At 67.3% G+C, this 22,143-nt stretch overlaps 9 non-coding genes across 9 annotated transcripts; all 9 read right to left on the bottom strand.

Annotated features, from left to right (window-relative positions):
• Window positions 1-2,057: 2,057 nt before the first annotated feature.
• On the bottom strand, window positions 2,058-2,176 carry LOC141412134 (5S ribosomal RNA). Its single transcript, XR_012436973.1, has one exon. It is a non-coding gene; the product is annotated as a 5S ribosomal RNA (ribosomal RNA).
• Window positions 2,177-4,333: 2,157 nt separating this feature from the next.
• LOC141412587 (5S ribosomal RNA) lies at window positions 4,334-4,452 on the bottom strand. The gene has a single exon (XR_012437429.1). It is a non-coding gene; the product is annotated as a 5S ribosomal RNA (ribosomal RNA).
• A 2,160-nt stretch (window positions 4,453-6,612) lies between these two features.
• On the bottom strand, window positions 6,613-6,731 carry LOC141412988 (5S ribosomal RNA). The gene has a single exon (XR_012437830.1). It is a non-coding gene; the product is annotated as a 5S ribosomal RNA (ribosomal RNA).
• Window positions 6,732-8,881: 2,150 nt separating this feature from the next.
• Window positions 8,882-9,000, bottom strand: LOC141412855 (5S ribosomal RNA). The gene has a single exon (XR_012437697.1). It is a non-coding gene; the product is annotated as a 5S ribosomal RNA (ribosomal RNA).
• Window positions 9,001-11,157: 2,157 nt separating this feature from the next.
• Window positions 11,158-11,276, bottom strand: LOC141412476 (5S ribosomal RNA). The gene has a single exon (XR_012437315.1). It is a non-coding gene; the product is annotated as a 5S ribosomal RNA (ribosomal RNA).
• A 2,147-nt stretch (window positions 11,277-13,423) lies between these two features.
• On the bottom strand, window positions 13,424-13,541 carry LOC141413016 (5S ribosomal RNA). The gene has a single exon (XR_012437858.1). It is a non-coding gene; the product is annotated as a 5S ribosomal RNA (ribosomal RNA).
• A 2,150-nt stretch (window positions 13,542-15,691) lies between these two features.
• LOC141412133 (5S ribosomal RNA) lies at window positions 15,692-15,810 on the bottom strand. Its single transcript, XR_012436972.1, has one exon. It is a non-coding gene; the product is annotated as a 5S ribosomal RNA (ribosomal RNA).
• A 2,141-nt stretch (window positions 15,811-17,951) lies between these two features.
• LOC141412644 (5S ribosomal RNA) lies at window positions 17,952-18,070 on the bottom strand. The gene has a single exon (XR_012437486.1). It is a non-coding gene; the product is annotated as a 5S ribosomal RNA (ribosomal RNA).
• A 2,141-nt stretch (window positions 18,071-20,211) lies between these two features.
• On the bottom strand, window positions 20,212-20,330 carry LOC141412132 (5S ribosomal RNA). The gene has a single exon (XR_012436971.1). It is a non-coding gene; the product is annotated as a 5S ribosomal RNA (ribosomal RNA).
• Window positions 20,331-22,143: the final 1,813 nt, after the last annotated feature.

The raw sequence follows: 22,143 nt of genomic DNA, 5'->3' as shown, positions 1-22,143 counted from the left end.
GGGTGGGGGCTGGCAGCCCGGGGCCAGCGGCCAGAGGCCCCGCGCGCCTGCTCGGGCAGCCGGTCGCGCCCAGGTGGCCGCTGGGTGGCTTTCTTCCCGAGGTGTCCTGCTGACAGGACGAGGGTCAAGTTTTCTCGGGGGAAAATTTCTCAGTGCTCTCGGGCGCTTGTTCTTCTGGGAATGTCCACTGCTGTGGCCAAGGCGGGGGACGCACAGCTCGGGCCAGGGCAAGCAGGCGCCCTCCTCCGTCGCCTCCTGGAGCCGTATCCTTGGATGGGTGCGTGGCTCCCAGCGGAGGTCTCGGGGACCCTTCCGGTCCTCTTCGTCCGGAAAGCGCCACTGCCCCTCCAGCCCATCAGGAAAACGGCAGCCGCGCCCTTCGCCGACCCGCTCCGCCCTCCTCCACACTCAGGGCCTGGGGCTGCGGGGCTGAATCGTGAGGCTTTCCAGCCCAGGACTTCACCTCTGGCCCCTTTCACACCCGGGATCTTGGGAAGAAGAAACAAAACCAAACACAGCCAAAGCCATCTCCTCCGACCCGGGGCCCCTCCACATCCCTTCCGATCCCGGGTTCCTGCCGGCCTCCCGGGGCGTTTCTCCCAGGCAGGCCTTCGCGGCCACTACACGGGGCTGAGCACTCGAGTCCTCGGGCGTCACGGGGCCCGCGGCCACGCCAAGCACGCACGACTCCCGGGTCTCGTCTGCTCCTGGGTGCCCTGGGCCTCTTCCCTGTGCCGCTGCTGGGTCTTGTGCCCCTGCTTGGCCTCCTTCAGACCCGGCCCCGTGCTACGCGGCCACGTGCTACAGGATCGTGCCAGCAGAACTGGCCCTGGCTGAGCCCCGTACCCACCCTCCTGCCATCCCTGGCCCTGCTAGCAAATGGCAGAGATCCTCTGGCCTCCGAGCCCAGACAAAAATCCTGATGCAGTTGGCCGAGGGGCCGCAAACCAAGGCTTAGCTTGTTCCCGCTCAGGCCCCAGCCATACCCTCTTGTCCTTCGGCTGCTCGTGTGTGGGGTGGGGGAGAGGAGGGTGCGTCCCCGTGCGTGCGTGCGTGGTCTGGGTGTCTCTGCGTGGTGTGTGTGTGTGTGTGTGTGTGTGTTAGATGCCGTGCCTGGTGTAGGTGGGGAAGAGCAAGCCCTCACGCACAGAGCCCCATCACACACTGGGGCCGGGCCGAGGGGGTCAATCTGCTCGGCCTGATTGCGTTGGGCATACATTGCAGAAGGTGGGTTTTCCAAGGCGGAGCAGAGGGTCCCGGCACCTGAGGTTGTCCACGGGGAGAATGTCTGTTCCACGGGGGCAAGCGGTCCCTTCCGTCGTGCCCAAGCCCATGTGACCCCGAAGGCTTGGTGGCCCCGGTCCTTGAGCTGACTGAGGAGTGCTTTGAGACCCGGAGGGTGTCACAGGCGACTGGGCGCCAGCGGCGGCCCTCCCTCCCTTTGAGCGGGACGGGGAGCTGCCGCTGGCATCCGGAGCTCTGGCGGCCTGCGCCCTCTGTCCCTGTGACCACAGGCTCTGCCGTGGGAGGCGGGATCCCACGTAGAGGTCGCGCGCTGGCTTCCCTGTCTTGGGTTGAGCGACGGAGCGCGACGTGGAGCAGCACCCGACTGAGGCTCCCTGCTTCTCTGTCCCCTGGCGTCTTGCCCTGGACCCAGTGCACCACCTTGTGGCGAGCCCAGGTGTGGCGCGTCCCGCTGTGGGGCCCGCTGGGGTGCAGGACCCACTTTCTCATGGCTTCCGCACGTCCCTCCCCGCCCGCCTGGAGGGCAGTTGGGGAGCGGTCCCCAACGTGGCCTGGGACCAACCTCGCTGGTGACCCGTGTCGCGGGCGCGCGCCCCAGGAGAGTGTGGGGAGGGGAGAGGATTCGGGGACGTAGCTGTGAGGATTCGGTGTGCGTGGGTCTGGCGGGTGGCCCGGACGGGGTCGGGGTCGTGGTTACGGTGGGTCGTTGTGGTGGTGGTGGTGGTGGTGGTGCTGGGGGTGGTGGTGGTGGTGGGGGGGGTGGTGGCGAAGTCCCCGAAGACAAAAGGAGCAGCGAGGGAGGGAGGAGCAAAAGCCTACAGCACCCGGTATTCCCAGGCGGTCTCCCATCCAAGTACTAACCAGGCCCGACCCTGCTTAGCTTCCGAGATCAGACGAGATCGGGCGCGTTCAGGGTGGTATGGCCGTAGACGCTAGCTGCCGCCTCCGGGAGCCCCAAGAGCCTGCCGAGGGCCCCGGCGTGCGTCTCCACGCTGCTCTCCTGGCACGGCTGGGAGTCCGGGTGGGGGCTGGCAGCCCGGGGCCAGCGGCCAGAGGCCCCGCGCGCCTGCTCGGGCAGCCGGTCTCGCCCAGGTGGCCGCTGGGTGGCTTTCTTCCCGAGGTGTCCTGCTGCCAGGACGAGGGTCAAGTTTTCTCGGGGGAAAATTTCTCAGTGCTCTCGGGCGCTTGTTCTTCTGGGAATGTCCACTGCTGTGGCCAAGGCGGGGGATGCACAGCTCGGGCCAGGGCAAGCAGCCGCCCTCCTCTGTCGCCTCCTGGAGCCGTATCCTTGGGTGGGTGCGTGGCTCCCAGCGGAGGTCTCGGGGACCCTTCCGGTCCTCTTCGTCCGGAAAGCGCCACTGCCCCTCCAGCCCATCAGGAAAACGGCAGCCGCGCCCTTCGCCGACCCACTCCGCCCTCCTCCACACTCAGGGCCTGGGGCTGCGGGGCTGAATCGTGAGGCTTTCCAGCCCAGGACTTCACCTCTGGCCCCTTTCACACCCGGGATCTTGGGAAGAAGAAACAAAACCAAACACAGCCAAAGCCATCTCCTCCGACCCGGGGCCCCTCCACATCCCTTCCAATCCCGGGTTCCTGCCGGCCTCCCGGGGCGTTTCTCCCAGGCAGGCCTTCGCGGCCACTACACGGGGCTGAGCACTCGAGTCCTCGGGCGTCACGGGGCCCGCGGCCACGCCAAGCACGCACGACTCCCGGGTCTCGTCTGCTCCTGGGTGCCCTGGGCCTCTTCCCTGTGCCGCTGCTGGGTCTTGTGCCCCTGCTTGGCCTCCTTCAGACCCGGCCCCATGCTACGCGGCCACGTGCTACAGGATCGTGCCAGCAGAACTGGCGCTGTCTGAGCCCCGTACCCACCCTCCTGCCATCCCTGGCCCTGCTAGCAAATGGCAGAGATCCTCTGGCCTCCGAGCCCAGACAAAAATCCTGATGCAGTTGGCCGAGGGGCCGCAAACCAAGGCTTCGCTTGTTCCCGCTCAGGCCCCAGCCATACCCTCTTGTCCTTCGGCTGCTCGTGTGTGGGGTGGGGGAGAGGAGGGTGCGTCCCCGTGCGTGCGTGCGTGGTCTGGGTGTCTCTGCGTGGTGTGTGTGTGTGTGTGTGTGTGTGTGTGTGTGTGTGTGTGTTAGATGCCGTGCCTGGTGTAGGTGGGGAAGAGCAAGCCCTCACGCACAGAGCCCCATCACACACTGGGGCCGGGCCGAGGGGGTCAATCTGCTCGGCCTGATTGCGTTGGGCATACATTGCAGAAGGTGGGTTTTCCAAGGCGGAGCAGAGGGTCCCGGCACCTGAGGTTGTCCACGGGGAGAATGTCTGTTCCACGGGGGCAAGCGGTCCCTTCCGTCGTGCCCAAGCCCATGTGACCCCGAAGGCCAGGTGGCCCCGGTACTTGAGCTGACTGAGGAGGGCTTTGAGACCCGGAGGGTGGCACAGGCGACTGGGCGCCAGCGGCGGCCCTCCCTCCCTTTGAGCGGGACGGGGACCTGCCGCTGGCATCCGGAGCTCTGGCGGCCTGCGCCCTCTGTCCCTGTGACCGCAGGCTCTGCCGTGGGAGGCGGGATCCCACGTAGAGGTCACGCGCTGGCTGCCCTGTCTTGGGTTGAGCGACGGAGCGCGACGTGGAGCAGCACCCGACTGAGGCTCCCTGCTTCTCTGTCCCCTGGCGTCTTGCCCTGGACCCAGTGCACCACCTTGTGGCGAGCCCATGTGTGGCGCGTCCCGCTGTGGGGCCCGCTGGGGTGCAGGACCCACTTTCTCATGGCTTCCGCACGTCCCTCCCCGCCCGCCTGGAGGGCAGTTGGGGAGCGGTCCCCAACGTGGCCTGGGACCAACCTCGCTGGTGACCCGTGTCGCGGGCGCGCGCCCCAGGAGAGTGTGGGGAGGGGAGAGGATTCGGGGACGTAGCTGTGAGGATTCGGTGTGCGTGGGTCTGGCGGGTGGTCCGGACGGTGTCGGGGTCGTGGTCACGGTGGGTCGTTGTGGTGGTGGTGGTGGTGGTGCTGGGGGTGGTGGTGGTGGTGGGGGGGTGGTGGCGAAGTCCCCGAAGACAAAAGGAGCAGCGAGGGAGGGAGGAGCAAAAGCCTACAGCACCCGGTATTCCCAGGCGGTCTCCCATCCAAGTACTAACCAGGCCCGACCCTGCTTAGCTTCCGAGATCAGACGAGATCAGGCGCGTTCAGGGTGGTATGGCCGTAGACGCTAGCCGCCGCCTCCGGGAGCCCCAAGAGCCTGCCGAGGGCCCCGGCGTGCGTCTCCACGCTGCTCTCCTGGCACGGCTGGGAGTCCGGGTGGGGGCTGGCAGCCCGGGGCCAGCGGCCAGAGGCCCCGCGCGCCTGCTCGGGCAGCCGGTCTCGCCCAGGTGGCCGCTGGGTGGCTTTCTTCCCGAGGTGTCCTGCTGCCAGGACGAGGGTCAAGTTTTCTCGGGGGAAAATTTCTCAGTGCTCTCGGGCGCTTGTTCTTCTGGGAATGTCCACTGCTGTGGCCAAGGCGGGGGACGCACAGCTCGGGCCAGGGCAAGCAGCCGCCCTCCTCCGTCGCCTCCTGGAGCCGTATCCTTGGGTGGGTGCGTGGCTCCCATCGGAGGTCTCGGGGACCCTTCCGGTCCTCTTCGTCCGGAAAGCGCCACTGCCCCTCCAGCCCATCAGGAAAACGGCAGCCGCGCCCTTCGCCGACCCGCTCCGCCCTCCTCCACACTCAGGGCCTGGGGCTGCGGGGCTGAATCGTGAGGCTTTCCAGCCCAGGACTTCACCTCTGGCCCCTTTCACACCCGGGATCTTGGGAAGAAGAAACAAAACCAAACACAGCCAAAGCCATCTCCTCCGACCTGGGGCCCCTCCACATCCCTTCCGATCCCGGGTTCCTGCCGGCCTCCCGGGGCGTTTCTCCCAGGCAGGCCTTCGCGGCCACTACACGGGGCTGAGCACTCGAGTCCTCGGGCGTCACGGGGCCCGCGGCCACGCCAAGCACGCACGACTCCCGGGTCTCGTCTGCTCCTGGGTGCCCTGGGCCTCTTCCCTGTGCCGCTGCTGGGTCTTGTGCCCCTGCTTGGCCTCCTTCAGACCCGGCCCCATGCTACGCGGCCACGTGCTACAGGATCGTGCCAGCAGAACTGGCGCTGTCTGAGCCCCGTACCCACCCTCCTGCCATCCCTGGCCCTGCTAGCAAATGGCAGAGATCCTCTGGCCTCCGAGCCCAGACAAAAATCCTGATGCAGTTGGCCGAGGGGCCGCAAACCAAGGCTTCGCTTGTTCCCGCTCAGGCCCCAGCCATACCCTCTTGTCCTTCGGCTGCTCGTGTGTGGGGTGGGGGAGAGGAGGGTGCGTCCCCGTGCGTGCGTGCGTGGTCTGGGTGTCTCTGCGTGGTGTGTGTGTGTGTGTGTGTGTGTGTGTGTGTGTGTGTGTTAGATGCCGTGCCTGGTGTAGGTGGGGAAGAGCAAGCCCTCACGCACAGAGCCCCATCACACACTGGGGCCGGGCCGAGGGGGTCAATCTGCTCGGCCTGATTGCGTTGGGCATACATTGCAGAAGGTGGGTTTTCCAAGGCGGAGCAGAGGGTCCCGGCACCTGAGGTTGTCCACGGGGAGAATGTCTGTTCCACGGGGGCAAGCGGTCCCTTCCGTCGTGCCCAAGCCCATGTGACCCCGAAGGCCAGGTAGCCCCGGTCCTTGAGCTGACTGAGGAGTGCTTTGAGACCCGGAGGGTGGCACAGGCGACTGGGCGCCAGCGGCGGCCCTCCCTCCCTTTGAGCGGGACGGGGAGCTGCCGCTGGCATCCGGAGCTCTGGCGGCCTGCGCCCTCTGTCCCTGTGACCGCAGGCTCTGCCGTGGGAGGCGGGATCCCACATAGAGGTCGCGCGCTGGCTGCCCTGTCTTGTGTTGAGCGACGGAGCGCGACGTGGAGCAGCACCCGACTGAGGCTCCCTGCTTCTCTGTCCACTGGCGTCTTGCCCTGCACCCAGTGCACCACCTTGTGGCGAGCCCAGGTGTGGCGTGTCCCGCTGTGGGGCCCGCTGGGGTGCAGGACCCACTTTCTCATGGCTTCCGCACGTCCCTCCCCGCCCGCCTGGAGGGCAGTTGGGGAGCGGTCCCCAACGTGGCCTGGGACCAACCTCGCTGGTGACCCGTGTCGCGGGCGTGCGCCCCAGGAGAGTGTGGGGAGGGGAGAGGATTCGGGGACGAAGCTGTGAGGATTCGGTGCGCGTGGGTCTGGCGGGTGGCCCGGACGGGGTCGGGGTCGTGGTCACGGTGGGTCGTTGTGGTGGTGGTGGTGGTGGTGGTGGTGCTGGGGGTGGTGGTGGTGGGGGGGGGTGGTGGCGAAGTCCCCGAAGACAAAACGAGCAGCGAGGGAGGGAGGAGCAAAAGCCTACAGCCCCCGGTATTCCCAGGCGGTCTCGCATCCAAGTACTAACCAGGCCCGACCCTGCTTAGCTTCCGAGATCAGACGAGATCGGGCGCGTTCAGGGTGGTATGGCCGTAGACGCTAGCCGCCGCCTCCGGGAGCCCCAAGAGCCTGCCGAGGGCCCCGGCGTGCGTCTCCACGCTGCTCTCCTGGCACGGCTGGGAGTCCGGGTGGGGGCTGGCAGCCCGGAGCCAGCGGCCAGAGGCCCCGCGCGCCTGCTCGGGCAGCCGGTCTCGCCCAGGTGGCCGCTGGGTGGCTTTCTTCCCGAGGTGTCCTGCTGCCAGGAAGAGGGTCAAGTTTTCTTGGGGGAAAATTTCTCAGTGCCCTCGGGCGCTTGTTCTTCTGGGAATGTTCACTGCTGTGGCCAAGGCGGGGGACGCACAGCTCGGGCCAGGGCAAGCAGCCGCCCTCCTCCGTCGCCTCCTGGAGCCGTATCCTTGGGTGGGTGCGTGGCTCCCAGCGGAGGTCTCGGGGACCCTTCCGGTCCTCTTCGTCCGGAAAGCGCCACTGCCCCTCCAGCCCATCAGGAAAACGGCAGCCGCGCCCTTCGCCGACCCGCTCCGCCCTCCTCCACACTCAGGGCCTGGGGCTGCGGGGCTGAATCGTGAGGCTTTTCAGCCCAGGACTTCACCTCTGGCCCCTTTCACACCCGGGATCTTGGGAAGAAGAAACAAAACCAAACACAGTCAAAGCCATCTCCTCCGACCCGGGGCCCCTCCACATCCCTTCCGATCACGGGTTCCTGCCGGCCTCCCGGGGCGTTTCTCCCAGGCAGGCTTTCGCGGCCACTACACGGGGCTGAGCACTCGAGTCCTCGGGCGTCACGGGGCCCGCGGCCACGCCAAGCACGCACGACTCCCGGGTCTCGTCTGCTCCTGGGTGCCCTGGGCCTCTTCCCTGTGCCGCTGCTGGGTCTTGTGCCCCTGCTTGGCCTCCTTCAGACCCGGCCCCGTGCTACGCGGCCACGTGCTACAGGATCGTGCCAGCAGAACTGGCCCTGGCTGAGCCCCGTACCCACCCTCCTGCCATCCCTGGCCCTGCTAGCAAATGGCAGAGATCCTCTGGCCTCCGAGCCCAGACAAAAATCCTGATGCAGTTGGCCGAGGGGCCGCAAACCAAGGCTTCGCTTGTTCCCGCTCAGGCCCCAGCCATACCCTCTTGTCCTTCGGCTGCTCGTGTGTGGGGTGGGGGAGAGGAGGGTGCGTCCCCGTGCGTGTGTGCGTGGTCTGGGTGTCTCTGCGTGGTGTGTGTGTGTGTGTGTGTGTGTGTGTGTGTGTGTGTTAGATGCCGTGCCTGGTGTAGGTGGGGAAGAGCAAGCCCTCATGCACAGAGCCCCATCACACAGTGGGGCCGGGCCGAGGGGGTCAATCTGCTCGGCCTGATTGCGTTGGGCATACATTGCAGAAGGTGGGTTTTCCAAGGCGGAGCAGAGGGTCCCGGCACCTGAGGTTGTCCACGGGGAGAATGTCTGTTCCACGGGGGCAAGCGGTCGCTTCCGTCGTGCCCAAGCCCATGTGACCCCTAAGGCCAGGTGGCCCCGGTCCTTGAGCTGACTGAGGAGTGCTTTGAGACCCGGAGGGTGGCACAGGCGACTGGGCGCCAGCGGCGGCCCTCCCTCCCTTTGAGCGGGACGGGTAGCTGCCGCTGGCATCCGGAGCTCTGGCGGCCTGCGCCCTCTGTCCCTGTGACCGCAGGCTCTGCCGTGGGAGGCGGGATCCCACGTAGAGGTCGCGCGCTGGCTGCCCTGTCTTGGGTTGAGCGACGGAGCGCGACGTGGAGCAGCACCCGACTGAGGCTCCCTGCTTCTCTGTCCCCTGGCGTCTTGCCCTGGACCCAGTGCACCACCTTGTGGCGAGCCCAGGTGTGGCGCGTCCCGCTGTGGGGCCCGCAGGGGTGCAGGACCCACTTTCTCATGGCTTCCGCACGTCCCTCCCCGCCCGCCTGGAGGGCAGTTGGGGAGCGGTCCCCAACGTGGCCTGGGACCAACCTCGCTGGTTACCCGTGTCGCGGGCGCGCGCCCCAGGAGAGTGTGGGGGGGGAGAGGATTCGGGGACGTAGCTGTGAGGATTCGGTGTGCGTGGTTCTGGCGGGTGTCCCAGACGGGGTCGGGGTTGTGGTCACGGTGGGTCGTTGTGGTGGTGGTGGTGGTGGTGCTGGGGGTGGTGGTGGTGGGGGGGGTGGTGGCGAAGTCCCCGAAGACAAAAGGAGCAGCGAGGGAGGGAGGAGCAAAAGCCTACAGCACCCGGTATTCCCAGGCGGTCTCGCATCCAAGTACTAACCAGGCCCGACCCTGCTTAGCTTCCGAGATCAGACGAGATCGGGCGCGTTCAGGGTGGTATGGCCGTAGACGCTAGCCGCCGCCTCCGGGAGCCCCAAGAGCCTGCCGAGGGCCCCGGCGTGCGTCTCCACGCTGCTCTCCTGGCACGGCTGGGATTCCGGGTGGGGGCTGGCAGCCCGGGGCCAGCGGCCAGAGGCCCCGCGCGTCTGCTCGGGCAGCCGGTCTCGCCCAGGTGGCCGCTGGGTGGCTTTCTTCCCGAGGTGGCCTGCTGACAGGACGAGAGTCAAGTTTTCTCGGGGGAAAATTTCTCAGTGCTCTCGGGCGCTTGTTCTTCTGGGAATGTTCACTGCTGTGGCCAAGGCGGGGGACGCACAGCTCGGGCCAGGGCAAGCAGCCGCCCTCCTCCGTCGCCTCCTGGAGCCGTATCCTTGGGTGGGTGCGTGGCTCCCAGCGGAGGTCTCGGGGACCCTTCCGGTCCTCTTCGTCCGGAAAGCGCCACTGCCCCTCCAGCCCATCAGGAAAACGGCAGCCGCGCCCTTCGCCGACCCGCTCCGCCCTCCTCCACGCTCAGGGCCTGGGGCTGCGGGGCTGAATCGTGAGGCTTTCCAGCCCAGGACTTCACCTCTGGCCCCTTTCACACCCGGGATCTTGGGAAGAAGAAACAAAACCAAACACAGCCAAAGCCATCTCCTCCGACCCGGGGCCCCTCCACATCCCTTCCGATCCCGCGTTCCTGCCGGCATCCCCGGGCGTTTCTCCCAGGCAGGCCTTCGCGGCCACTACACGGGGCTGAGCACTCGAGTCCTCGGGCATCACGGGGCCGGCGGCCACGCCAAGCACGCACGACTCCCAGTTCTCGTCTGCTCCTGGGTGCCCTGGGCCTCTTCCCTGTGCCGCTGCTGGGTCTTGTGCCCCTGCTTGGCCTCCTTCAGACCCGGCCCCGTGCTACGCGGCCACGTGCTACAGGATCGTGCCAGCAGAACTGGCCCTGGCTGAGCCCCGTACCCACCCTCCTGCCATCCCTGGCCCTGCTAGCAAATGGCAGAGATCCTCTGGCCTCCGAGCCCAGACAAAAATCCTGATGCAGTTGGCCGAGGGGCCGCAAACCAAGGCTTCGCTTGTTCCCGCTCAGGCCCCAGCCATACCCTCTTGTCCTTCGGCTGCTCGTGTGTGGGGTGGGGGAGAGGAGGGTGCGTCCCCGTGCGTGCGTGCGTGGTCTGGGTGTCTCTGCGTGGTGTTTGTGTGTGTGTGTGTGTGTGTGTGTGTGTGTGTGTTAGATGCCGTGCCTGGTGTAGGTGGGGAAGAGCAAGTCCTCACGCACAGAGCCCCATCACACACTGGGGCCGGGCCGAGGGGGTCAATCTGCTCGGCCTGATTGCGTTGGGCATACATTGCAGAAGGTGGGTTTTCCAAGGCGGAGCAGAGGGTCCCGGCACCTGAGGTTGTCCACGGGGAGAATGTCTGTTCCACGGGGGCAAGCGGTCCCTTCCGTCGTGCCCAAGCCCATGTGACCCCGAAGGCTAGGTGGCCCCGGTCATTGAGCTGACTGAGGAGTGCTTTGAGACCCGGAGGGTGGCACAGGCGACTGGGCGCCAGCGGCGGCCCTCCCTCCCTTTGAGCGGGACGGGGAGCTGCCGCTGGCATCCGGAGCTCTGGCGGCCTGCGCCCTCTGTCCCTGTGACCGCAGGCTCTGCCGTGGGAGGCGGGATCCCACATAGAGGTCACGCGCTGGCTGCCCTGTCTTGTGTTGAGCGACGGAGCGCGACGTGGAGCAGCACCCGACTGAGGCTCCCTGCTTCTCTGTCCCCTGGCGTCTTGCCCTGGACCCAGTGCACCACCTTGTGGCGAGCCCATGTGTGGCGCGTTCCGCTGTGGGGCCCGCTGGGGTGCAGGACCCACTTTCTCATGGCTTCCGCACGTCCCTCCCTGCCCGCCTGGAGGGCAGTGGGGAGCGGTCCCCAACGTGGCCTGGGACCAACCTCGCTGGTGACCCGTGTCGCGGGCGCGCGCCCCAGGAGAGTGTGGGGAGGGGAGAGGATTCGGGGACGTAGCTGTGAGGATTCGGTGTGCGTGGGTCTGGCGGGTGGCCCGGACGGGGTCGGGGTCGTGGTCACGGTGGGTCGTTGTGGTGGTGGTGGTGGTGGTGGTGCTGGGGGTGGTGGTGGTGGTGGGGGGGTGGTGGCGAAGTCCCCGAAGACAAAAGGAGCAGCGAGGGAGGGAGGAGCAAAAGCCTACAGCACCCGGTACTCCCAGGCGGTCTCCCATCCAAGTACTAACCAGGCCCGACCCTGCTTAGCTTCCGAGATCAGACGAGATCGGGCGCGTTCAGGGTGGTATGGCCGTAGACGCTAGCCGCCGCCTCCGGGAGCCCCAAGAGCCTGCCGAGGGCCCCGGCGTGCGTCTCCACGCTGCTCTCCTGGCACAGCTGGGAGTCCGGGTGGGGGCTGGCAGCCCGGGGCCAGCGGCCAGAGGCCCCGCGCGCCTGCTCGGGCAGCCGGTCTCGCCCAGGTGGCCGCTGGGTGGCTTTCTTCCCGAGGTGTCCTGCTGCCAGGACGAGGGTCAAGTTTTCTCGGGGGAAAATTTCTCAGTGCTCTCGGGCGCTTGTTCTTCTGGGAATGTCCACTGCTGTGGCCAAGGCGGGGGACGCACAGCTCGGGCCAGGGCAAGCAGCCGCCCTCCTCCGTCGCCTCCTGGAGCCGTATCCTTGGGTGGGTGCGTGGCTCCCAGCGGAGGTCTCGGGGACCCTTCCGGTCCTCTTCGTCCGGAAAGCGCCACTGCCCCTCCAGCCCATCAGGAAAACGTCAGCCGCGCCCTTCGCCGACCCGCTCCGCCCTCCTCCACACTCAGGGCCTGGGGCTGCGGGGCTGAATCGTGAGGCTTTCCAGCCCAGGACTTCACCTCTGGCCCCTTTCACACCCGGGATCTTGGGAAGAAGAAACAAAACCAAACACAGCCAAAGCCATCTCCTCCGACCCGGGGCCCCTCCACATCCCTTCCGATCCCGGGTTCCTGCCGGCCTCCCGGGGCGTTTCTCCCAGGCAGGCCTTCGCGGCCACTACACGGGGCTGAGCACTCGAGTCCTCGGGCGTCACGGGGCCCGCGGCCACGCCAAGCACGCACGACTCCCGGGTCTCGTCTGCTCCTGGGTGCCCTGGGCCTCTTCCCTGTGCCGCTGCTGGGTCTTGTGCCCCTGCTTGGCCTCCTTCAGACCCGACCCCGTGCTACGCGGCCACGTGCTACAGGATCGTGCCAGCAGAACTGGCCCTGGCTGAGCCCCGTACCCACCCTCCTGCCATCCCTGGCCCTGCTAGCAAATGGCAGAGATCCTCTGGCCTCTGAGCCCAGACAAAAATCCTGATGCAGTTGGCCGAGGGGCCGCAAACCAAGGCTTCGCTTGTTCCCGCTCAGGCCCCAGCCATACCCTCTTGTCCTTCGGCTGCTCGTGTGTGGGGTGGGGGAGAGGAGGGTGCGTCCCCGTGCGTGCGTGCGTGGTCTGGGTGTCTCTGCGTGGTGTGTGTGTGTGTGTGTGTGTGTGTGTTAGATGCCGTGCCTGGTGTAGGTGGGGAAGAGCAAGCCCTCACGCACAGAGCCCCATCACACACTGGGGCCGGGCCGAGGGGGTCAATCTGCTCGGCCTGATTGCGTTGGGCATACATTGCAGAAGGTGGGTTTTCCAAGGCGGAGCAGAGGGTCCCGGCACCTGAGGTTGTCCACGGGGAGAATGTCTGTTCCACGGGGGCAAGCGGTCCCTTCCGTCGTGCCCAAGCCCATGTGACCCCGAAGGCCAGGTGGCCCCGGTCCTTGAGCTGACTGAGGAGTGCTTTGAGACCCGGAGGGTGGCACAGGCGACTGGGCGCCAGCGGCGGCCCTCCCTCCCTTTGAGCGGGACTGGGAGCTGCCGCTGGCATCCGGAGCTCTGGCGGCCTGCGCCCTCTGTCCCTGTGACCGCAGGCTCTGCCGTGGGAGGCGGGATCCCACGTAGAGGTCGCGCGCTGGCTGCCCTGTCTTGGGTTGAGCGACGGAGCGCGACGTGGAGCAGCACCCGACTGAGGCTCCCTGCTTCTCTGTCCCCTGGCGTCTTGCCCTGGACCCAGTGCACCACCTTGTGGCGAGCCCAGGTGTGGCGCGTCCCGCTGTGGGGCCCGCTGGGGTGCAGGACCCACTTTCTCATGGCTTCCGCACGTCCCTCCCCGCCCGCCTGGAGGGCAGTTGGGGAGTGGTCCCCAACGTGGCCTGGGACCAACCTCGCTGGTGACCCGTGTCGCGGGCGCACGCCCCAGGAGAGTGTGGGGAGGGGAGAGGATTCGGGGACGTAGCTGTGAGGATTCGGTGTGCGTGGGTCTGGCGGGTGGCCCGGACGGTGTCGGGGTCGTGGTCACGGTGGGTCGTTGTGGTGGTGGTGGTGGTGGTGGTGCTGGGGGTGGTGGTGGTGGTGGGGGGGGTGGTGGCGAAGTCCCCGAAGACAAAAGGAGCAGCGAGGGAGGGAGGAGCAAAAGCCTACAGCACCCGGTATTCCCAGGCGGTCCCCCATCCAAGTACTAACCAGCCCGACCCTGCTTAGCTTCCGAGATCAGACAAGATCGGGCGCGTTCAGGGTGGTATGGCCGTAGACGCTCGCCGCCGCCTCCGGGAGCCCCAAGAGCCTGCCGAGGGCCCCGGCGTGCGTCTCCACGCTGCTCTCCTGGCACGGCTGGGAGTCCGGGTGGGGCTGGCAGCCACGGGGCCAGCGGCCAGAGGCCCCGCGCGCCTGCTCGGGCAGCCGGTCTCGCCCAGGTGGCCGCTGGGTGGCTTTCTTCCCGAGGTGTCCTGCTGCCAGGACGAGGGTCAAGTTTTCTCGGGGGAAAATTTCTCAGTGCTCTCGGGCGCTTGTTCTTCTGGGAATGTCCACTGCTGTGGCCAAGGCGGGGGACGCACAGCTCGGGCCAGGGCAAGCAGCCGCCCTCCTCCATCGCCTCCTGGAGCCGTATCCTTGGGTGGGTGCGTGGCTCCCAGCGGAGGTCTCGGGGACCTTTCTGGTTCCTCTTCGTCCGGAAAGCGCCACTGCCCCTCCAGCCCATCAGGAAAACGGCAGCCGCGCCCTTCGCCGACCCGCTCCGCCCTCCTCCACACTCAGGGCCTGGGGCTGCGGGGCTGAATCGTGAGGCTTTCCAGCCCAGGACTTCACCTCTGGCCCCTTTCACACCCGGGATCTTGGGAAGAAGAAACAAAAGCAAACACAGACAAAGCCATCTCCTCCGACCCGGGGCCCCTCCACATCCCTTCCGATCCCGGGTTCCTGCCGGCCTCCCGGGGCGTTTCTCCCAGGCAGGCCTTCGCGGCCACTACACGGGGCTGAGCACTCGAGTCCTCGTGCATCACGGGGCCCGCGGCCACGCCAAGCACGCACGACTCCCGGGTCTCGTCTGCTCCTGGGTGTCCTGGGCCTCTTCCCTGTGCCGCTGCTGGGTCTTGTGCCCCTGCTTGGCCTCCTTCAGACCCGGCCCCGTGCTACGCGGCCACGTGCTACAGGATCGTGCCAGCAGAACTGGCCCTGGCTGAGCCCCGGACCCACCCTCCTGCCATCCCTGGCCCTGCTAGCAAATGGCAGAGATCCTCTGGCCTCCGAGCCCAGACAAAAATCCTGATGCAGTTGGCCGAGGGGCCGCAAACCAAGGCTTCGCTTGTTCCCGCTCAGGCCCCAGCCATACCCTCTTGTCCTTCGGCTGCTCGTGTGTGGGGTGGGGGAGAGGAGGGTGCATCCCCGTGCGTGCGTGCGTGGTCTGGGTGTCTCTGCGTGGTGTGTGTGTGTGTGTGTGTGTGTGTGTGTGTGTTAGATGCCGTGCCTGGTGTAGGTGGGGAAGAGCAAGCCCTCACGCACAGAGCCCCATCACACACTGGGGCCGGGCCGAGGGGGTCAACCTGCTCGGCCTGATTGCGTTGGGCATACATTGCAGAAGGTGGGTTTTCCAAGGCGGAGCAGAGGGTCCCGGCACCTGAGGTTGTCCACGGGGAAAATGTCTGTTCCACAGGGGCAAGCGGTCCCTTCCGTCGTGCCCAAGCCCATGTGACCCCGAAGGCCAGGTGGCCCCGGTCCTTGAGCTGACTGAGGAGTGCTTTGAGACCCGGAGGGTGGCACAGGCGACTGGGCGCCAGCGGCGGCCCTCCCTCCCTTTGAGCGTGACGGGGAGCTGCCGCTGGCATCCGGAGCTCTGGCGGCCTACGCCCTCTGTCCCTGTGACCGCAGGCTCTGCCGTGGGAGGCGGGATCCCACGTAGAGGTCGCGCGCTGGTTGCCCTGTCTTGAGTTGAGCGACGGAGCGCGACGTGGAGCAGCACCCGACTGAGGCTCCCTGCTTCTCTGTCCCCTGGCGTCTTGCCCTGGACCCAGTGCACCACCTCGTGGCGAGCCCAGGTGTGGCGCGTCCCGCTGTGGGGCCCGCTGGGGTGCAGGACCCACTTTATCATGGCTTCCGCACGTCCCTCCCCGCCCGCCTGGAGGGCAGTTGGGGAGCGGTCCCCAACGTGGCCTGGGACCAACCTCGCTGGTGACCCGTGTCGCGGGCGCGCGCCCCAGAAGAGTGTGGGGACGGGAGAGGATTCGGGGACGTAGCTGTGAGGATTCGGTGTGCGTGGGTCTGGCGGGTGGCCCGGTCGGGGTCGGGGTCGTGGTCACGGTGGGTCGTTGTGGTGGTGGTGGTGGTGGTGCTGGGGGTGGTGGTGGTGGTGGGGGGGTGGTGGCGAAGTCCCCGAAGACAAAAGGAGCAGCGAGGGAGGGAGGAGCAAAAGCCTACAGCACCCGGTATTCCCAGGCGGTCTCCCATCCAAGTACTAACCAGGCCCGACCCTGCTTAGCTTCCGAGATCAGACGAGATCGGGCGCGTTCAGGGTGGTATGGCCGTAGACGTTAGCCGCCGCCTCCGGGAGCCCCAAGAGCCTGCCGAGGGCCCCGGCGTGCGTCTCCACACTGCTCTCCTGGCACGGCTGGGAGTCCGGGTGGGGGCTGGCAGCCCGGGGCCAGCGGCCAGAGGCCCCGCGCGCCTGCTCGGGCAGCCGGTCTCGCCCAGGTGGCCGCTGGGTGGCTTTCTTCCCGAGGTGTCCTGCTGCCAGGACGAGGGTCAAGTTTTCTCGGGGGAAAATTTCTCAGTGCTCTCGGGCGCTTGTTCTTCTGGGAATGTCCACTGCTGTGGCCAAGGCGGGGGACGCACAGCTCGGGCCAGGGCAAGCAGGCGCCCTCCTCCGTCGCCTCCTGGAGCCGTATCCTTGGATGGGTGCGTGGCTCCCAGCGGAGGTCTCGGGGACCCTTCCGGTCCTCTTCGTCCGGAAAGCGCCACTGCCCCTCCAGCCCATCAGGAAAACGGCAGCCGCGCCCTTCGCCGACCCGCTCCGCCCTCCTCCACACTCAGGGCCTGGGGCTGCGGGGCTGAATCGTGAGGCTTTCCAGCCCAGGACTTCACCTCTGGCCCCTTTCCCACCCGGGATCTTGGGAAGAAGAAACAAAACCAAACACAGCCAAAGCCATCTCCTCTGACCCGGGGCCCCTCCACATCCCTTCCGATCCCGGGTTCCTGCCGGCCTCCCGGGGCGTTTCTCCCAGGCCGGCCTTCGCGGCCACTACACGGGGCTGAGCACTCGAGTCCTCGGGCGTCACGGGGCCCGCGGCCACGCCAAGCACGCACGACTCCCGGGTCTCGTCTGCTCCTGGGTGCCCTGGGCCTCTTCCCTGTGCCGCTGCTGGGTCTTGTGCCCCTGCTTGGCCTCCTTCAGACCCGGCCCCGTGCTACGCGGCCACGTGCTACAGGATCGTGCCAGCAGAACTGGCCCTGGCTGAGCCCCGTACCCACCCTCCTGCCATCCCTGGCCCTGCTAGCAAATGGCAGAGATCCTCTGGCCTCCGAGCCCAGACAAAAATCCTGATGCAGTTGGCCGAGGGGCCGCAAACCAAGGCTTCGCTTGTTCCCGCTCAGGCCCCAGCCATACCCTCTTGTCCTTCGGCTGCTCGTGTGTGGGGTGGGGGAGAGGAGGGTGCGTCCCCGTGCGTGCGTGCGTGGTCTGGGTGTCTCTGCCTGGTGTGTGTGTGTGTGTGTGTGTGTGTTAGATGCCGTGCCTGGTGTAGGTCGGGAAGAGCAAGCCCTCACGCACAGAGCCCCATCACACACTGGGGCCGGGCCGAGGGGGTCAATCTGCTCGGCCTGATTGCGTTGGGCATACATTGCAGAAGGTGGGTTTTCCAAGGCGGAGCAGAGGGTCCCGGCACCTGAGGTTGTCCACGGGGAGAATGTCTGTTCCACGGGGGCAAGCGGTCCCTTCCGTCGTGCCCAAGCCCATGTGACCCCGAAGGCCAGGTGGCCCCGGTCCTTGAGCTGACTGAGGAGTGCTTTGAGACCCGGAGGGTGGCACAGGCGACTGGGCGCCAGCGGCGGCCCTCCCTCCCTTTGAGCGGGACGGGGAGCTGCCGCTGGCATCCGGAGCTCTGGCGGCCTGCGCCCTCTGTCCCTGTGACTGCAGGCTCTGCCGTGGGAGGCGGGATCCCACGTAGAGGTCGCGCGCTGGCTGCCCTGTCTTGGGTTGAGCGACGGAGCGCGACGTGGAGCAGCACCCGACTGAGGCTCCCTGCTTCTCTGTCCCCTGGCGTCTTGCCCTGGACCCAGTGCACCACCTTGTGGCGAGCCCAGGTGTGGCGCGTCCCGCTGTGGGGCCCGCTGGGGTGCAGGACCCACTTTCTCATGGCTTCCGCACGTCCCTCCCCGCCCGCCTGGAGGGCAGTTGGGGAGCGGTCCCCAACGTGGCCTGGGACCAACCTCGCTGGTGACCCGTGTCGTGGGCGCGTGCCCCAGGAGAGTGTGGGGAGGGGAGAGGATTCGGGGACGTAGCTGTGAGGATTCGGTGTGCGTGGGTCTGGCGGGTGGCCCGGACGGGGTCGGGGTCGTGGTCACGGTGGGTCGTTGTGGTGGTGATGTTGGTGGTGCTGGGGGTGGTGGTGGTGGTGGGGGGGTGGTGGCGAAGTCCCCGAAGACAAAAGGAGCAGCGAGGGAGGGAGGAGCAAAAGCCTACAGCACCCGGTATTCCCAGGCGGTCTCCCATCCAAGTACTAACCAGGCCCGACCCTGCTTAGCTTCCGAGATCAGACGAGATCGGGCGCGTTCAGGGTGGTATGGCCCTAGACGCTCGCCGCCGCCTCCGGGAGCCCCAAGAGCCTGCCGAGGGCCCCGGCGTGCGTCTCCACACTGCTCTCCTGGCACGGCTGGGAGTCCGGGTGGGGGCTGGCAGCCCGGGGCCAGCGGCCAGAGGCCCCGCGCGCCTGCTCGGGCAGCCGGTCTCGCCCAGGTGGCCGCTGGGTGGCTTTCTTCCCGAGGTGTCCTGCTGCCAGGACGAGGGTCAAGTTTTCTCGGGGGAAAATTTCTCAGTGCTCTCGGGCGCTTGTTCTTCTGGGAATGTCCACTGCTGTGGCCAAGGCGGGGGACGCACAGCTCGGGCCAGGGCAAGCAGCCGCCCTCCTCCGTCGCCTCCTGGAGCCGTATCCTTGGGTGGGTGCGTGGCTCCCAGCGGAGGTCTCGGGGACCCTTCCGGTCCTCTTCGTCCGGAAAGCGCCACTGCCCCTCCAGCCCATCAGGAAAACGTCAGCCGCGCCCTTCGCCGACCCGCTCCGCCCTCCTCCACACTCAGGGCCTGGGGCTGCGGGGCTGAATCGTGAGGCTTTCCAGCCCAGGACTTCACCTCTGGCCCCTTTCACACCCGGGATCTTGGGAAGAAGAAACAAAACCAAACACAGCCAAAGCCATCTCCTCCGACCCGGGGCCCCTCCACATCCCTTCCGATCCCGGGTTCCTGCCGGCCTCCCGGGGCGTTTCTCCCAGGCAGGCCTTCGCGGCCACTACACGGGGCTGAGCACTCGAGTCCTCGGGCGTCACGGGGCCCGCGGCCACGCCAAGCACGCACGACTCCCGGGTCTCGTCTGCTCCTGGGTGCCCTGGGCCTCTTCCCTGTGCCGCTGCTGGGTCTTGTGCCCCTGCTTGGCCTCCTTCAGACCCGACCCCGTGCTACGCGGCCACGTGCTACAGGATCGTGCCAGCAGAACTGGCCCTGGCTGAGCCCCGTACCCACCCTCCTGCCATCCCTGGCCCTGCTAGCAAATGGCAGAGATCCTCTGGCCTCCGAGCCCAGACAAAAATCCTGATGCAGTTGGCCGAGGGGCCGCAAACCAAGGCTTCGCTTGTTCCCGCTCAGGCCCCAGCCATACCCTCTTGTCCTTCGGCTGCTCGTGTGTGGGGTGGGGGAGAGGAGGGTGCGTCCCCCTGCGTGCGTGCGTGGTCTGGGTGTCTCTGCGTGGTGTGTGTGTGTGTGTGTGTGTGTGTTAGATGCCGTGCCTGGTGTAGGTGGGGAAGAGCAAGCCCTCATGCACAGAGCCCCATCACACACTGGGGCCGGGCCGAGGGGGTCAATCTGCTCGGCCTGATTGCGTTGGGCATACATTGCAGAAGGTGGGTTTTCCAAGGCAGAGCAGAGGGTACCGGCACCTGAGGTTGTCCACGGGGAGAATGTCTGTTCCACGGGGGCAAGCGGTCCCTTCCGTCGTGCCCAAGCCCATGTGACCCCGAAGGCCAGGTGGCCCCGGTCCTTGAGCTGACTGAGGAGTGCTTTGAGACCCGGAGGGTGGCACAGGCGACTGGGCGCCAGCGGCGGCACTCCCTCCCTTTGAGCGGGACGGGGAGCTGCCGCTGGCATCCGGAGCTCTGGCGGCCTGCGCCCTCTGTCCCTGTGACCGCAGGCTCTGCCGTGGGAGGCGGGATCCCACGTAGAGGTCGCGCGCTGGCTGCCCTGTCTTGGGTTGAGCGACGGAGCGCGACGTGGAGCAGCACCCGACTGAGGCTCCCTGCTTCTCTGTCCCCTGGCGTCTTGCCCTGGACCCAGTGCACCACCTTGTGGCGAGCCCAGGTGTGGCGCGTCCCGCTGTGGGGCCCGCTGGGATGCAGGACCCACTTTCTCATGGCTTCCGCACGTCCCTCCCCGCCCGCCTGGAGGGCAGTTGGGGAGCGGTCCCCAACGTGGCCTGGGACCAACCTCGCTGGTGACCCGTGTCGTGGGCGCGTGCCCCAGGAGAGTGTGGGGAGGGGAGAGGATTCGGGGACGTAGCTGTGAGGATTCGGTGTGCGTGGGTCTGGCGGGTGGCCCGGACGGGGTCGGGGTCGTGGTCACGGTGGGTCGTTGTGGTGGTGATGTTGGTGGTGCTGGGGGTGGTGGTGGTGGTGGGGGGGTGGTGGCGAAGTCCCCGAAGACAAAAGGAGCAGCGAGGGAGGGAGGAGCAAAAGCCTACAGCACCCGGTATTCCCAGGCGGTCTCCCATCCAAGTACTAACCAGGCCCGACCCTGCTTAGCTTCCGAGATCAGACGAGATCGGGCGCGTTCAGGGTGGTATGGCCGTAGACGCTCGCCGCCGCCTCCGGGAGCCCCAAGAGCCTGCCGAGGGCCCCGGCGTGCGTCTCCACACTGCTCTCCTGGCACGGCTGGGAGTCCGGGTGGGGGCTGGCAGCCCGGGGCCAGCGGCCAGAGGCCCCGCGCGCCTGCTCGGGCAGCCGGTCTCGCCCAGGTGGCCGCTGGGTGGCTTTCTTCCCGAGGTGTCCTGCTGCCAGGACGAGGGTCAAGTTTTCTCGGGGGAAAATTTCTCAGTGCTCTCGGGCGCTTGTTCTTCTGGGAATGTCCACTGCTGTGGCCAAGGCGGGGGACGCACAGCTCGGGCCAGGGCAAGCAGCCGCCCTCCTCCGTCGCCTCCTGGAGCCGTATCCTTGGGTGGGTGCGTGGCTCCCAGCGGAGGTCTCGGGGACCCTTCCGGTCCTCTTCGTCCGGAAAGCGCCACTGCCCCTCCAGCCCATCAGGAAAACGGCAGCCACGCCCTTCGCCGACCCGCTCCATCCTCCTCCACACTCAGGGCCTGGGGCTGCGGGGCTGAATCGTGAGGCTTTCCAGCCCAGGACTTCACCTCTGGCCCCTTTCACACCCGGGATCTTGGGAAGAAGAAACAAAACCAAACACAGCCAAAGCCATCTCCTCCGACCCGGGGCCCCTCCACATCCCTTCCGATCCCGGGTTCCTGCCGGCCTCCCGGGGCGTTTCTCCCAGGCAGGCCTTCGCGGCCACTACACGGGGCTGAGCACTCGAGTCCTCGGGCGTCACGGGGCCCGCGGCCACGCCAAGCACGCACGACTCCCGGGTCTCGTCTGCTCCTGGGTGCCCTGGGCCTCTTCCCTGTGCCGCTGCTGGGTCTTGTGCCCCTGCTTGGCCTCCTTCAGACCCGGCCCCGTGCTACGCGGCCACGTGCTACAGGATCGTGCCAGCAGAACTGGCCCTGGCTGAGCCCCGTACCCACCCTCCTGCCATCCCTGGCCCTGCTAGCAAATGGCAGAGATCCTCTGGCCTCCGAACCCAGACAAAAATCCTGATGCAGTTGGCTGAGGGGCCGCAAACCAAGGCTTCGCTTGTTCCCGCTCAGGCCCCAGCCATACCCTCTTGTCCTTCGGCTGCTCGTGTGTGGGGTGGGGGAGAGGAGGGTGCGTCCCCGTGCGTGCGTGCGTGGTCTGGGTGTCTCTGCGTGGTGTGTGTGTGTGTGTGTGTGTGTGTTAGATGCCGTGCCTGGTGTAGGTGGGGAAGAGCAAGCCCTCACGCACAGAGCCCCATCACACACTGGGGCCGGGCCGAGGGGGTCAATCTGCTCGGCCTGATTGCGTTGGGCATACATTGCAGAAGGTGGGTTTTCCAAGGCGGAGCAGAGGGTCCCGGCACCTGAGGTTGTCCACGGGGAGAATGTCTGTTCCACGGGGGCAAGCGGTCCCTTCCGTCGTGCCCAAGCCCATGTGACCCCGAAGGCTTGGTGGCCCCGGTCCTTGAGCTGACTGAGGAGTGCTTTGAGACCCGGAGGGTGTCACAGGCGACTGGGCGCCAGCGGCGGCCCTCCCTCCCTTTGAGCGGGACGGGGAGCTGCCGCTGGCATCCGGAGCTCTGGCGGCCTGCGCCCTCTGTCCCTGTGACCACAGGCTCTGCCGTGGGAGGCGGGATCCCACGTAGAGGTCGCGCGCTGGCTTCCCTGTCTTGGGTTGAGCGACGGAGCGCGACGTGGAGCAGCACCCGACTGAGGCTCCCTGCTTCTCTGTCCCCTGGCGTCTTGCCCTGGACCCAGTGCACCACCTTGTGGCGAGCCCAGGTGTGGTGCGTCCCGCTGTGGGGCCCGCTGGGGTGCAGGACCCA

The sequence above is a fragment of the Castor canadensis genome, chromosome 10, assembly GCF_047511655.1.
Source record: "Castor canadensis chromosome 10, mCasCan1.hap1v2, whole genome shotgun sequence".
Classification (NCBI taxonomy): Eukaryota; Metazoa; Chordata; class Mammalia; order Rodentia; family Castoridae; genus Castor; species Castor canadensis.
The sequence above is the reverse complement of the archived record's forward strand: the minus strand, read 5'-3'. Positions and strand labels throughout refer to the sequence as shown.